This window comes from Mustela lutreola, chromosome 1 (genome assembly GCF_030435805.1).
Source record: "Mustela lutreola isolate mMusLut2 chromosome 1, mMusLut2.pri, whole genome shotgun sequence".
NCBI lineage: Eukaryota > Metazoa > Chordata > Mammalia > Carnivora > Mustelidae > Mustela > Mustela lutreola.
Genome location: NC_081290.1, coordinates 231,036,447 through 231,052,823, shown reverse-complemented (window position 1 = coordinate 231,052,823; position 16,377 = coordinate 231,036,447). Strand labels below are relative to the sequence as shown.

At 36.6% G+C, this 16,377-nt stretch overlaps 1 protein-coding gene across 3 annotated transcripts in view; it reads left to right on the top strand.

Moving 5' to 3' along the window:
- The window catches only part of PPME1 (protein phosphatase methylesterase 1), a 63,956-nt gene that overhangs the window by 5,513 nt on the left and 42,066 nt on the right, over positions 1-16,377 (top strand). The window contains exon 2 of one of the 3 annotated variants that reach the window (XM_059132910.1): positions 11,902-11,995. The exons of the other annotated variants lie outside the window; for them this stretch is intronic. The gene's annotated coding sequence lies outside the window, so the exon portion shown is untranslated. The remainder of the gene's footprint in view (positions 1-11,901; positions 11,996-16,377) is intronic. 3 annotated transcript variants of the gene reach the window in all.

Here is a 16,377-nt window from a genome sequence, read left to right as displayed (position 1 = left end):
ATACCTTTTTATTACTGAATGACATTCCATTGTGTAGATATACCACATTTTAATTAACTTGTTTATCAGTTGCTGAACACTTGGGTTGTTTCCATTTTTTTGCTTTTATAAATAATGCTGCTATAAACATTCACATACAAATCTTTCTGTGGAAATATATTTGGATTTCCCTTGGGTAAATACCTAAGAATGGAATTGCTGGGTCATATGGTGAATTATATATAGTTTTTTAAGAAATTTGCCAAACTGTTTTCCAAAGTTGCTCTTTGAAGCTCTGTGTATTCAGGATATTTCTTCTTTATAAATCTTAAAAATATTTTTCCAACTTGATTTTCTACTTTGCTTACAATATATTTTGCTATGTAAAATGTTTTGTTTTTATTTATTCTTTTTTCTTTTTTTTAAGAGAGGGTTTTGGGGTGGGGCAGAGGGAGAGGGAGAGAGAATCCTAAGCAGGTTTTGTGCCCAGTGCAGGGCCCAACAAGGGACTTGATCTTAACGACCCTGAGATTATGATCTGAGCTGAAATCAAGAGTCAGATGCTTAACTGACTGAAATACCCAGGCACACCAAAAGTTTTGGTTTTAGATCTTAACGTACTCAAATTTAACGTATGTTGCTTCTGGATTTTGAATTGCAGAAAGACATTTACTTCTCCCAGGTTATAAAGGAATTCATGTATTTTTTTCCCCAGGAACTGTATGGTTCCTCTTTTTTTTTTTTTTTTTTTTTTTTTTTAAGATTTTATTTATTTATTTGACAGACAGAGATCACAAGTAGGGAGAGAGGCAGGCAGAGAGAGAAGGAAGAAGCAGGCTCTTCGAAGAGTAGAGAGCCCGATGCAGGGCTCGATCCCAGGACCCTGGGATCATGACCTGAGCCAAAGGCAGAGGCCTTAACCCACTGAGCCATCCAGGCGCCCCTATGGTTCCTTTTTTTAAACACCTGTTTTAAGTTTATCTTGATGTGCAAAGTGAGGAACCAATTCAGTTTTGCCTTTGCCCACAGATTATCCAATTGTTGTAACACCATTTATTAAAAAGTCTTTTTCCCATTATATGAGTTTTACCTCAATAAAAATTAGTCTTTTCCCCTGGATTAAAATGATCTCAGGGTCCTGGGATCAAGCCCCAAGTTGGGCCCTCTGCTCAACGGAGAGTCTGCTTTTTCCTCTCCCTCCACCTCTCCCCCCTGCTCCTGCACTCTCTCTCTCTCTCTCTCTCTCAAATAAATGAAATTGTTTTTAAAACATGATGCCTTGGGACACCTCAGTTAGTTAAGCATCTACCTTCAGCTCAGGTCGTGATCCCAAGGTCCTGGGATCAAGCCCTGCATTGGGCTCCCTGCGCAGTGGGGAGTCTTCTTCTCCTTCTCTGCCCCTCTCTCCATGCTTGTGCGCACTCACTCTCTCTCTCAAGTAAATAAGTAAAATCTTTTTTAAAAAATGATGCCTTTATCATGTACCAAATTTTCACATAGATTTGGATCTGTGAAGTTTCTTTTCCCATTGGCCTGCCTACTTACTGATGTGCCACTACTACACTTTAATTACAGAGGCATTTTATTTTATTTTTTAAGATTTTATTTATTTATTTGACAGAGAGAGATGGCAAGAGAGGGTACACAAGCAGGGGGAGTGGGAGAAACAGGCTCTCCACTGAGCAGGGAACCTGTTACGGGGCTAGATCCCTGGATCCTGGGATCATGACCTGAGCCAAAGGCAGACGCCTTACCGATTGATCCACCAAGGCGCCCCTACAGAGGCATTTTAAATATGTTTTAGTAGGTGGTAGAGTCTTTTTAAAGATTTTCCTGGTTATTTGTTTATTCTTACAAATAAACTTTTTTTTTTTTAAATATGTTTGACATACAATGTTATGTTTGTTTCAGGTGTAAAACATAGTGATTCCACAAGTCTATACTTTATCCTGTGCTAACTACAAGTGCAGCTACCATTAATCACCATCCAATGCTATTGCAATACCATTGCCTATATTCCCTATGCTATACCTCTTACTCCCTGTGACATATCCATTCTGTCAACTGGAAGCCTGTATCTCCCCATTCCTCACCCCCGTTTTTGCCCATTCCCCCTTTCCCCTCTTCCAGCAACCATCAGTTTGTTCTCTGTATTCATGAGTCTTTTTCTGCTTCTTGTTTGTTAATTCACTTGTTTTATTTTTTAGTTTCCACCTATAAGTGAAATCATGTGGTATTTGTCTCTCTGTCTTATTTATTTCACTTAGCATAATACGCTCTAGGTCCAATCATGTTGTTAGCAAATGGCAAGATCACATTCTTTTTATGGCTGAAAATACACAAATAAACTTTATAATCAAACTAGTACCAGAAAAAAAGTACTAACAGTATTTTTATTGGGATTACATTAAATATTTAAGTTAACTTAGAATAAACATTTTTATGATGTTGAGTCTTTTTTGAGGATGTGTATGAATCCTTTTTGAAGGAAAAATATTTCAGATGCCTAGTATTGGCCTAAGTTATATTTAATGTAGTATCACTTAATTATGTACACTATAAAACTAAGGGATAAATTTTATTTTTTTTAAGATTTATTTATTTATTTATTTGACAGACAGAGATCACAAGTAGGCAGAGAGGCAGGCAGAGAGAGAGGAGGAAGCAGGCTCCCTGCTGAGCAGAGAGCCCGATGTGGGACTCTTGATCCCAGGACCCTGAGATCATGACCTGAGCTGAAGGCAGCGGCTTAACCCACTGAGCCACCCAGGCGCCCCGGGATAAATTTTTTATGTATAAGTAAACATATTATTCTTATATAATTAAAAAACTCAATAGATATACTGTTTAAGTGCAGTTAGACCTACAAAACTCTCCAAATTCAAATTAGCAGTATTACATTAATGTGAAATAATTGTATTTGCTGTTAACAACTTACTGAGCTTTAAGATTTTATTTACTCATTTGACAGGCAGAGATCACAGGTAGGCAGAGAGGCAGGCAGAGAGAGAGGAAGGGAAGCAGGCTCCCCGCTGAGCAGAGAGCCCAATGTGGGGCTCGATCCCAGGACCCTGAGATCATGACCTGAGCCGAAGGCAGAAGCCCAACCCACTGAGCCACCCAGGCGCCCCCTTACTGTGCTTTAAACCAAAAGGAAATAGGAAATTCCAGAGTTGATTTAGTCATTCAACTATATTAAGGACCCTGTGCATCCTTAATTTTGCCATCCTTAGGAATGTTGGATTTTCCTTTTCTTGCTTATTACCTTTTGGTTGTGAGATGGCTGCTGCAACTTAACTTTCATCTTACCTTTATTCCATCTTTCCAAATAAAAAGGAAGGAACAGAAGAAAAGGCCTTTTGCTAGCTAAGCTTGTCTTTTTTTCATCCCCCCCCCCTTTTTTTTCTTTTCTTTGTTTTCTGGAAAGGTAAATTTCCCAGCCAGTTTTTCCCTTAATTTTCATTGTCCAGAACTGGTTTACATGTGCATCCTAAGACCAATCACTGGCAGTAGGGAATGAAATTACTATGACTAGTTTAGACCGATTCTCATTAATTCTCTTGGGGTGGAGGAAAGATAACCAAATATCTCTACTAGCTACTAAAACAATCTGGAATTCTGCTAGCAAATAGAGAGTGGTGAGAAATGAAGGTATGTCTAGAGTAGACAGTAAAGGACATGTATTCCAAGTCCTGATGTTAGCAAATGGGGGGGGGGGGAGACTTATCTTTTGACTACACATTCTCCACTGTTTTCACTGCAGCACAGATATAGAAAGTAATAGATCTCTTTCTCTACCCCTTTTCTCCCTTTCCACCTTGTGCCAGGTTTGAGCCCCTTGACCTGAGCACTTCTGAGTAAATATCCCTTTTTCCATGGTTGCTAGACTTATTACTAGCAAATCTGTTGTTTCTTAGTGTCTGCAAAATTGGATAATTGGTTTGTTTTTAAATGTAATGAGCCCTCCTTTATGTGTTGCTTGATGTCAGATTTGAGAAAACACTTCTGGTTGGCTAGGAAAAATTTATTCCTTAATGTCATAAATTAGTTTTTTTTTTCTTTTAGAGAAGAAAGTTAATTAGTAGTGCTATTTAAGGAGTGGTCCAACTATATGCCACACTTAGCTGTTCTTCAAAATATAGTTTTGCCAATCCGTCCCAAACACATACTACTAATAAATTTTGATAATTGAATGAGAGGGTATGCTGAGGGGTTGCCTGGATGGCACAGTTGATTAAGTGTCTGACTCTTGGTTTTGGCTCAGGTCCTGATCTCAGAATCGTGAGATCAAGCCCTACATTGGGCTCCATGCTCATTACAGAGTCTGCTTAAACACTCTCTCCCGCTCTCCTCTGCCCCACCACTCCACTCTTGCACACACATATGCCAAAAAAAAAAAAAAAAAAAAAAGAAAGAAAAGAAAAGAAGGAAGTTGTGTTGAAGAATCCAGTCATCCAAATCATAGGAGAGGGCTGAAGTTGTTTACTGTCACTCCTTTTCCACCATGCATCTATGTGTGTTCTTTGCTTTGGACTTTTTCTTGGTTTAAGTGGAAATCCTGTCTTTGTTGCTAATAAGCCTTGTGGCTCTGGTCAATTTATCTTTCCTTCTCTCGGGGACTCACTATGATGGTGTAATAGAAAGAGCACTTTGGAACCAGACATATACTTGAGTTTAATTCCAAGTTCCAGTGGTACTGAAAGTGGCTCTGGGCAAATCATTTTACATTTGAGTCTGTATCTCCTTGTCTTTAAAATGGGGAAACTTGGGCACATGGGTGGCTCAGTGGGTTAAGCCTCTGCCTTCGGCTCAGGTCATGATCCCAGGGGTCTGGGATCGAGTTCCGCATCGGGCTCTCTGCTCAGCGGGGAGCCTGCTTCTCCTCATCTCTCTCTGTCAAATAAATAAATTAAAAATAAATAAATAAATAGGAAAACGTTTCTTGCAGAACTGAAAAATCTGTTTGACACATAATAGGCAGCTAATTAATTGTCCCCTTCCATAACACAAGATTTAGGTTAGATGATCTCTAATAATCTGATCCAGTATGTAGTTTTTAGAATCTTCACTCTGCTGCTCTAATAGCATGCCCTTATCACTAGTAATAAACACTCTAAACTACCACAACCCAGACAGCCATCTGGTTGCCTTCTTTCCATTCCCTTCAAAGTGTTCCTAATGAGGACTTTCTTTCTTTTTTTCTTTTTCCTTTTTTTTTTTTTTTTAGCGCTGATGCCTTGATTTAAATAGCTCGCTGCAATTAAACTTCAGTATTTTGCCTCCACTGCAAGACTCCTAGACTAGAGAATTTGTGGCAACAGTGACTAGGACTGCTACTGTGCAGCTCATGACTCATTCATAACTCTCTTAACAGATTTAAGCAGCCTAGTCAATGTTGAGGTTATTATGCCTATTTAGACTTGAGACATTCACTTCAAAACATACAATTTTTCTTATTCCTTGTTCTCTAAATATGCAGGGAGAAATTTTCCTCCCTTCCTCCTCTTCTGCCCTACCCTTCCTTCTTCCCTGAGCAGTTAATGATATAATAATCCTGGTAGGTATCATCACATAGTAGGCAACAGCACAGCTATCCCCATAGCCTTCTGTAGTTTAACCCTTCTCTTTCTGACTTGTAATTTTTGCTTGACGGTCTACTCTTCAAGATGATGAACTTCATTTTAATTTCCCTGGTTTCAAGCATGCTGGCTACTAAGTGCTGACCTATCCTAGACATATTTGGCCTCATTTTGCAAGAACAATCTTTTTTCTTCACCAGTTCCATGAAGATGGCATAACTAAACTTGTATTCTCTTTCTTCTGAAAGCTGTTTCACTTCATGAAATAATGAAATCTATACTTTATTTCAACACTAGCACTTAGGCAAAGTGTGTTGTGAGTGCTTCCAAATACCTTGTCTTAATTTGAATTGAACATACTCATATGGTTGTAGCTCATGTCTACAATTAGTGTCTCTCTCTCTCTCTCTTTTTTTAAGATTTTATGCATTTATGCGTCAGAGAGAGAGAGCACAAGCAAGGAAAGCAGCAGGCAGAGGGAGAAACAGGCTCCTGCCGAGTAAGAAGCCCAATGTGGGACTGGATCCCAGGCCTCTGGGAGCCTGATCCGAAATGAAGGCAGACATCTAACTGACTGAGCCAGGCAGGCATCCCCAATTAGTCCGTTATATGTAAAGATTTATGCCTGGTTTTGATTTTATTTTATAGCAGTTTATCTCTTCTTTTGTGATTCCCCAAACCTCTTATTACTATAAGAGAACAAATGTCAATTAGCAATTATTTTTGGAAGGACCTGCATTTTATAGGATTGGGTTTTTCTGCCCTTGCTTGGTTTATCCCTTGTTCTCTAAGGGTGAAGACTATTTTCCAAGGAGATGATACCTATACATTGGTAACTCTAACAAGTGTAGGGATCAGAGCAGGCAGTCTACTGTTAAAAGCTCTCCATAAAAGCTCAACATTCATGTTCCAGGCAATGGCAGTTCCCTAAATGTTTCTTGGCACCTACTAGCTTATTAACTAACTTACTAACTGCCAAGTTTATTGTACTTGCAATGCCTCCCATTTCACTTTTCTACAAAACCCATGAAGCTCTTTCAGACTATTCTAGCTCATTCACTTGTTCTATCCCTCCTCTGAGCTCTATTACACTTTTTGTCATTTCCACTCACTTATCAATTATTGTGCATTACTACTTGGTATCGCATTTTTAAAAATGTTATATTAAATAAATCTATCAATTTTTATGGTACTTTGGCAATTACCATAATTATTCTAATTTATATTTTATGGAATTTTTTTAAGTTACCCCTAAAATGGAAGGTCTGGAGTGCAAGAGCCTCTGTTTTCATTTCTTTGCATTTCTATAGTAGCATAGTTCATGTTTTTGTCAATTTTCACTTAATGGACATATGGCACACAACATTCATTTAAAATGAGATCCTAAATCTTTTCCTGACCATTCATCCTGAAGTAGATCTTTCCATTTTCTGTCCTTTTGTAAGACCTATCATTTATACCAGAGGTTGGCAAACTTTCCTGTAAAGGGCCAGATAGTAACCATTTTATGGTTTGCAGTACAGTTTCTATAACAGCTCCTCAACTCTGCTGAGTATGGTGAAAGCAGCCATGGACAATATGTAATTGAATGTGATTGTGTTCTAACAATATTTTCTGTGGACACTGAAATTTGAATTTCATGTAATTTTCTCTTGTTATTATATATTATTCTTTTTTCTTTACTCCCAGCTTTTAAAAATGTAAAGACCATTCTCAGCTCCTGAGCCATACAAAACAGGCAATGGCTGGATTTGCCCATGGGCTATAGTTTGCCCACCCTGTATCAATACTATTTATTTCGTACTTCTTCTGTAGGAGAAAGAATATAGGTTTTAAATCAATAAACTAGGATTCCCTTTCTGGCATACTGCATACTACTAAAGTAGTATAAGCTTGACTTTTATTTTCTTAAAATGTGAGTAATACTAAATATAACATTGTATGTTAATTATACTTCAATAAAAACTTTTTTAAGATTTTAATATGGGTACTACTAACCTCATTTGTTTTTGAGAAGAGGTACTGTATATGTAGAATCATTATTTAAGTTATGAAACTGGGTAAAGGAAACCTATTTACTATAATTCATGGATTCTAAGATACATTTCTTTTTGTATTTAAAATGATAGTGTCTTAACAATTGCTGTTGGTTAAGTAACAGCCCTGTCTTGGTTCTCCCTGCTTGTTTGAGCAAACACCAAAACCAGCATCAAATCTTGCAAAGTAGGTGTTGGTAGCTTGGAAGAAATTCCTGGAGACAAAAGTGGAGCACCCTCTTAACCACTGAAAACTGAATGGTTTTGAGAAGTAGTGGGTATTCAATCAGATGAATTAAGCATTATTCCTAAAGTTAGAGTAAAAAAATAATATAGCTCTCCATATAATGGTAAAGTCAGCATATGAGCTGGTGTTTATAGTTTTAGGAAACATTCCATCACCAATGTTCTTGTGAGGCACAGAGGACTATATTAGTCAAAGTTACTCAAAAGAGAATAGAATTCTCGGTATGAAGACATTGATTAAAAATACTTTTATTTTGCTCTTATTTTCCTTTATTTATAGCCATAACTGATATATGTTGAATCAATATAAGTATTAAAGAGCTTTTTAAGAAATTCAAAATGAATTCCAAGTGATCAAGTGTGTCTTTAATTGGTAGCTTTTTTCTTAGTGGTATGTAAAATTATAGTTTATCTTTTTCTTTCATCTTATTTTTGACATTGCTGTATATATACAGTATTTTATCTGTTCTTCTAACAACTCCATTGTAATCTACTTGTTTAGTCTTCCCTAATTTAATTGTAAACTCCTGTGTTTTATTTACTTGTCCCAAAGTGGGTAGCATATAGGAGCTCAGTAAACATTTGATGAATGAATGAATGATGCTCTAATACAGTGGACAGATGGTGTTGTTTCCAGTAGTTTAAAATTGTCCACCCTGAACTGAGTAGGGAAGGAAGTCATAGATTTGTGGAATATAGAAATGAGATTCTTAAAATGTAATTATTCACAGTGTGCAAGAATAAACTTGTGGCCTCTTTTTATTCTTCTGTGGTTTCACATTTATATTCTTCTATTTTTATTCTATTAAGAAAATATAGCTCAGATTATTAGGAGGATTAAATTAGGTAATGCTTGTAAAGTGCCTAGCACAAATACATTAATGGTTTGTTTCGTTTAATCCTTCCCACCCCTTTTTAATTAGATCAGTTTTTCCTTAAGCATAAGAACCATGGTTCAAGTTACAGTAAAGTCACTTCAAATTCACTTTTCTGTGTTAATCACTGGAACTACATTGTTATTAGCTGAATTTCATCACAAATAGCATTTTATTATGTTGTATGGCTAAGTAGTCTTGGGGGTGGAACTACCCAGAGAATTTACTAATGTTTCAGAATTACTAATATTTCATAATATTTACTAATATTTCAGAATTTACTAATATTTCAGGGAAAATGTGCTTCATTTTTCCCAACCACTACTTTACAGACCTTTGGAGTAGAAACCCATTTTTAAGTTGTAGAATCTTTTTTTTTTTTTTAAAGATTTTATTTATTTATTTGACAGACAGATATCACAAGTAGGCAGAGAGGCAGGCAGAGAGAGATAGGAGGAAGCAGGCTCCCTACAGAGCAGAAAGCCCGACGTGGGGCTCGATCCCAGGACCCTAGGATTATGACCTGAGCTGAAGGCAGAGGCTTTAATCCACTGAGCCACCCAGGCGCCCCTAAGTTGTAGAATCTTTATACTAACATTTTTCTCACAGAGTTTCGGGAAGTTTTATTTGGTAATTAGAGAAATTACTTTCCCAATCTAGGTCGATATTTAATAAGGATAGTACTTCAGATTTGTATAACATTTAAGAAAATCTTCCACACTAGACATCATCACTGTGAATCCTTCCCTGACCTGATTCCGTTCTCATCAGTGTTCCAAACAAGATTGTATGTGCAATCTATGAGTTTTCGTGGCATGCTAGGCGTATTTCTGCCCTAGCTTTAGTATACAGTGACTGTTTACTTACCTATTTTTTTCCCAGGCATGAGCATTTTGAGGGCAAGAACCAAGTTTTGTTCATCAGTAGGAACTTTCGGCCTGCTGATTTCCCAAATGCCCAGGAAGTATATCAGGGCCCATCATAAAGGGCATACTCAAAAATTGAGTTGGAATTAACTTTGTTGATTATACAAGCAAATCATAACTGGAAAGAGGCTCTAGAATAATTGCCCTAAACATATTTGAAATGAAATATATTATGAAATATGTCTTATAGTCTACATTATTATGACATTCAGGTGAGTCTGAGAAGGGAATTATATGGTGGTTGGCTCTGAACTATATACTTATTAGAGGCTTCTATATGGACTTTATTGGCTTGGAAACTCTGACTCCAGACCTGCTTGCTTTCTTCCTGTTGTGGTACTGTCCACAGAATAGTAGCTTACATAATTCTGATCCCTGAGTACAGATACAAACATTGATTATAAGAGTAAGCAGCTATAATTAGCCCTTGTAAAGCATCAAAAAAAGCCTTGTACTCTTTCTTGCTTTCATTACTGATATCTCAGTGATTTTGTTTTATTTGAGGCCAGATCACTGTACTAAATTTTTAATATCTTTTTTCTCTTTACTTTTAGGGTTTTGGAAAAATAAGTTATTAATTAGGTTAGCTAAGTGGCAGAAATAAAATAGAGACATTTTTCTAAACCTAAATAAAGCAGAATTCTTTTATTATTGGAGGTATAAGATTACAGTAGTTCTTCCAGTGCTGCAGCAGTCTGTCTTCATCCATCCATTTTAAATGTATAGTTTTGCATGATCTGACTAAGCAGGTTGGAAGTTCCCATGGATTAAGTACCCTATTTGAAAGTGGTCTTACGTGAGATAAGCTTTCATTCATTTGCTTGAAACCACATCATATATGGAGCCACAAGTATCCTGTCCTGTCTAATGCAGGCTGTTGTGGTAAATGGTACTATTTTCATTTTTGGATTCCATGATGCCCAATTAACAACATTTACCAATGGCTAACAAAGAAAACTAATAGGAATAGAATCTAGTATTTCAATCCCATGGTAAATCAGTATTTGTTAACCCAGAGTTCTTTAAAATGGCCTCTTATGCTCTCTCTTTGTGAATGGCATCACAGAAACTTGAGAGTTTTTGATTCTTCCTTCTCGCTCCACCTTCCTGCTCTGTCCCATGGCCTCTACATTTATAACCTTGACTTTTTCTTTAGTCTCCCTGGTACTCAGGCTTGCTACGAAGGTCCTCTGCCAGTCACTATCCCTACAGCAAGAACTAATCCTCTATCACCTCTTCCTAGGGATTTATTTGTGCATGCTTATTGCTAGCTTGGGTGATTTCAAGAATAGAGAACCTAGTATTATTTTGAAGGTAGTATTGAAAACTGATATAGAAGTAACCCTGAGATTTTAGCTTAGCTGCTTTCTGTGTCTTGGATGAGTTACGTAACCTCCCCTGGCTTTAGTTTTCTCATTTGCAAAATAGGAATAGCTACCCCAGAGAGGAGTTGTGGAAATTAATCCATTCATTCTCTTATCAAACCCTATTAATTTATGTTAGAGTGATTTGGAAAAAGGAATAATACCACAGGACAAAATAGAGGAGAGAATATAGATAGGCTACCAAGATTTAGGAAGATAGCAAGTTGACTGTTAGCAGAGAAGAGCAAACTGAAAACTACCCACAGAAGGAAAATGAAAGTACAGGCTAATCCATATCATAACCCCATACAGGCTCAGGAATTGTAGGAGCTAAGTATCTTTGAAAGGGGGCTAAAACAGGAATATTGATTGAAAATCTGTATAAAGCACCTTTAAAGTCCCAGATCTCCTTTCCCTCAGTGTGATGGTTAACTTCTAGAGAAACTGGACCAGAGTGTCTCTGGACTCAGAGACAATATGGCAACAAAGGTAAAGCAATAGGATGAGAGCAGGGATTAAGTAAAGGTATACCTTCTGTCTTCTAGACACGCTCAGGCTTGCTCCCTTACCTTCAGGTCTTTGCTTAAAGGTGCCTTTCCTAACCCCTTGATTTAAAACTATAGCCCTTCCTAACCTGACATTCATTGTCCCCCGCCCCACCTTTATTTTTTTATCCATGACACCACTACCTGACAAATTTTTACTTAAGTCTCCTTCTGTTGAAGTGCAAACACCAGAATAGTAGGAGGTTTTGTCTGTTTTGTTCAGACAAAAGGTATCCCCAGTCCCTAAAATAGTATCTTATACGTGCTCAGTGAATGTTGGTTGAATGAATAAACAAATGAGACTATTCAGATCTTTTCCCAGAAGGCTAACAGTTAGTCTTATGTCCCCAGGCAGGAGATTGGAGGATTTCTTTCCGGACAAATGACTGGCCTGAGAAAAGACATGCAGACTCTGATGTTTGGGGAAGAGTCCCCCATTTAAAAGGTTAGATCTCTACTTATTAACTGTATGTCATATTTAGTAGTCAGCAAGCTCTATTCTCTCATAGAATCACCAGATATCCAGGGAAAGCCTCCAACACAAAAGACAGGTGCAAAGACAAAATGAGAAAAAGAAATAATAATGCATAGAACAAAATAAAATCCTAAAAAAATCTAGTATCTCTTGTCAGAGAGACAAGAGACAATATGGCATCTATGAAACAAGAATAGAGTGCTCTTTAAAAAAGAGGGGAGGGGACCTCTTTTCAGAGAACAAGAAATAGCTCTTGGGAATGAAAATATGTATAGTAGATATAAATTCAATAGAAGAGAAAATTTAAGGAATCTTCTAGACAGTCGCATGTTCTAGTTTAACATCAAAATTCAGAAATATAGGAGTTAAGAAGGTTTTTAGTAAAAAAAAAAAAAAAATCTCGGGGCACCTGGATGGCTCAGTGGGTAAAAACCTGACAGAGAAAGAGAAACAGCGTCTCGGCTCAGGTCATGATCTCTCTGGGTCCTGGGATCGAGCCCCGCGTCGGGCTTCTGCTCAGCAAGGGGCCTGCTTCCTCCCTCTCTCTCTGCCTGCATCTCTGCCTACTTGTGATCTCTGTCTGTCAATTAAATAAAATCTTAAAAAAAATCTCAACAATAGTACCTTTCTTAGATAATGATAGAAAAATCCCTTGAATTTTGAGAAAGAATATTTAGCCTTAAATTATTGTGGCTAGTATCTGGCTACAATGTCTTTGTCTCTCTTACTTTGGAACATTTGTCTCAGGGGCACCTAGGTGGCTCAGTCGTTCAGTGTCTGCCTTCGGCTTGGGTCATGATCCCAGGATTCTGGAATTGAGCCTCATGCCGGGCTCCCTGCTCAGCAGAAAGCCTGCTTCTCCCTCTCCCACTCCCCCTGCTTGTGTTCCTGCTCTTGCTGTCTCTCTTTCTCTGTCAGGTAAATAAATAAAATCTTTTTTAAAAAAGAAAATAAAATAGTATACAGCTGGAATAAAAAAAAAAATCTCCTCTGAGGATATTTGTTTCAGATCAGCTTCATTTTTTTGCATGGATTATCCTAGAGAATATTCTAGTGAGTTTAATCTATCCTTGATATATTTGGATTTATTTCTATGATCTTATTTTATATTTTGTTCCATCTGACCTGGGTTCTTCTCATTCTATTGTTTTTTTTTTTTAAATTGTGTACTAGTGTTATAATCTATTGAGTATCAAGTTCATGTGCCATACAACTGACCCATTTAGAGTATACACTTTTTTTTTAGCATAGTAACATAGTTCCACAGTGAATTTTACAACAGGTTCAGCACCCTAGGAAAGATCCTCATGCCCATTAGCATTTAGCCCTCATGTTCCCTCAAACCTCCCAGCCCTAGGCATCCACTAATCTGTTTTCTATCTATAGACTTACCTAATCTTGACATTTACAATAATGGAATTATATAGTGTATGTGATCTTTTGTGATTGGCCTCTTTCACTCAACATAGTATTTTCAAGGTTCGGACATGTTATAGCAGGTTGTAAAACTTCATTCCTTTTATTGACGAATGATTATTCCATTGTTTGGATACCAGAGTTAATTTGTCCATTCAATGGTTGATGGACATTTGAGATTTTTCTCCATTTTAGTTATTACAAACAATGCTGCTGTGAACATTCCTATACATATTTTAAAGTGGACATTTGTTTCCATTTCCCTTGGGTATACCTAAGAGTGAAATTTCTGAATCATATGGTATTTCTCAGTGTTTAATTTTTTGAGGAACTGACAAAACTAGTTTCCAAAGCAGCTGCTCCATTTTATATTCTCATCAGCAATATATGTGGGTTTTAATTTTCCATATCCTCAGCAACACTTGTCTTTATTGATCTTTTTGTTTATAGCCATCCTGGTTGTGTAAAGTGGTTCTTCATTGTGGTTTTGATTTGAATTTCTCTAGTAACTAATGATGCTGAGTATTTTTTTATGTGCTTGTTGGTCATTTGAGCTGTTCTATGGAGAAATGTGTATTCTAATTGTTTGCTCATTTAAAAAAAACAGGTCATTTGTCTTTATACTGAGTTGTGAGTTCTTTATATACTCTAGATACAAGCTCCTTATCAGATCTATGATTTGCAAATATTTTCTTCCACCCATGGAATCATGCCTGTAAATTACTTGGCAAAATGATTCACTGTTGTGGCACAGTAAATGTTAAGATACTATTACTGTGATGATATCCTAGGTCCAGACATCAAAAATTCATCCATAGATACTTAGAATCCATTATGATGTGTTTGACATGTTATGTGTGGTTGTTATACTCAAATTAGTATATGCATAGGTGGATTTGTGAGTGACTGATGAATCCGTAGAATTAAGAATTCTACTTTTAGCTTTCCAGTAGGAACTCAGGTGCAACCAGCAAACCAGAAAAAATTTGTCTATTTTGAAATTGCAGTTTACTTCTGTATAGGCAGTTTTTCTATCAGAAGATCGGATTTTACCCATTTACTGAGCAACTACTAAATGCCAGATGTATTATTAGTAAAAGGTGAAAGATTTATATGATATGAAGAGAAACCAGATTGTGAAATGCCAGATGTATTAGAATCCTTTAAAATGTATGTTATTTGGGGCACCTGGATAGCTCAGTTGGTTAAGCCTCCGAATCTTGGTTTCAGCTGAGGTCATGAGATCGGCCCCACTGTCAAGCCCCCCACAGAGAGTGGAGCCTGCTTAAAATTCTCTCCCTGTCCCTCTCCCATCTACTCTCTTCCCACACACATGTGCTCTCTCTCTCTCTCAAAAAAAAAAAAAAGAAAAGAAAAGAAAAAGAAAAAACATACTTTATTCACTTGCTATAATCCAAGGCAGAAAGAATTTAAATAATTTGAATTTGCCCAAATCCATACTGTAACTGTTAGGGATTTATAGGGAATTATAGGGAAATGGTAGGAACTGTGAGGAATTTGAACTCTTCTCTCATTCCAAATCACTTACCTTTGTATTCCTAGCACCTCTCTTTCAACTTGGGGAACTTTAAAAATTATCAGTGCCTGTGCCACACTTCAAGCCATTTAAAGCAATTTCTAGAAGTGAAACCTAAGCATCAGTATTTTTAAAACTCCTTAGGTGATTATTGTTACATGGATTGAGAACTATTGATCTGTTCAATGCCAGAAGAGAATAGATTACTGTTCAATAAATATTTAGCTGTTGAAAGAATACCTAATGGTGCAGTTACTTCATTGTAATTCCCATATTATAGTCAACCTAGAGTGCTTTTGTATTAACTTAAGTCTTTAAAAGGGGCTCTGTATTATAACTTCGTGTATATTCTCCATTTGCCTCCACGGCATGTATAGGAAGATATCTGGCAGGAGGTAACATTTTGTTGCTGACAGAATTCTGAATTCTCTCCATTACTGAGGAGAATAGATATGGAAATAAGGTAAGTGTCAGGCTTCCTTTCTTGTATTTCATCCAAAGTTGAAGACAGAAGTTGTAAACAGACATTTACTGGTTATTTTTGTTTTAGAGTAATTTTTAAAAAATAATTTATGGTTCAAAAATCAAAAGATAGAAAGGGATGTACATTGGAAATTGTCCCTCCCATCTCCCAGTCATCGTTCCCCTTCCAGGATATATCAAATGTTATATTATAATTCTTTCAGAGATATTCTAACCATATATAAGCAATTATATTTACACATACTTCCTGTTTTTACCCAAATAGTAGTATGGTGCATTGTTTGTTTACTTAACAGTGTATCTTATCCATATACGAAGAATATTATCAGCATATAATTGCTTCCATCTTCTTGTAACTAAATATTATTTCTCTGTGTACCACAACTTATTTTCATCTATTACCTGTTGCTGTATATTTAAGTTGTTTCTAATCTTTCTCTATTACAAACAGTGCTACATTAAATAGATAAGTCATTTCATTTCTGCATGAGCATATCTTTGGATAAATTCCTAGAAGGTCAAGGCATTGCCAGTTTGCCTTTTATGAAGCTTGTATATTGATGGGTTGGAAATAATGAAAAAGCATGAAATAATGTGCGAGATTAAAAGTATAAAGAAGGAATAGTGAACAAAGATGATTATTGCAGGAATGATATTAAAATGGCTTGAGAGGATAGGAATGAGCCGATAGCCAAGAACAAGAAGAGAGAACTAGCAGGTTCTGTGGTGTGTATACATGAGATATATTTGTGATTAAAATATACTAATGAGTTTTCTAAAATCCTGACATTTTTACTCTTATATCTTGAACTTTTAAAAACACATCTTTACGTGATGGTTTCTGTATGAGAACTCCTCACTCTTAAAGAGAAAATACCCTTCCAATTTTCATTTCATATTTACATTTAGCATTTGT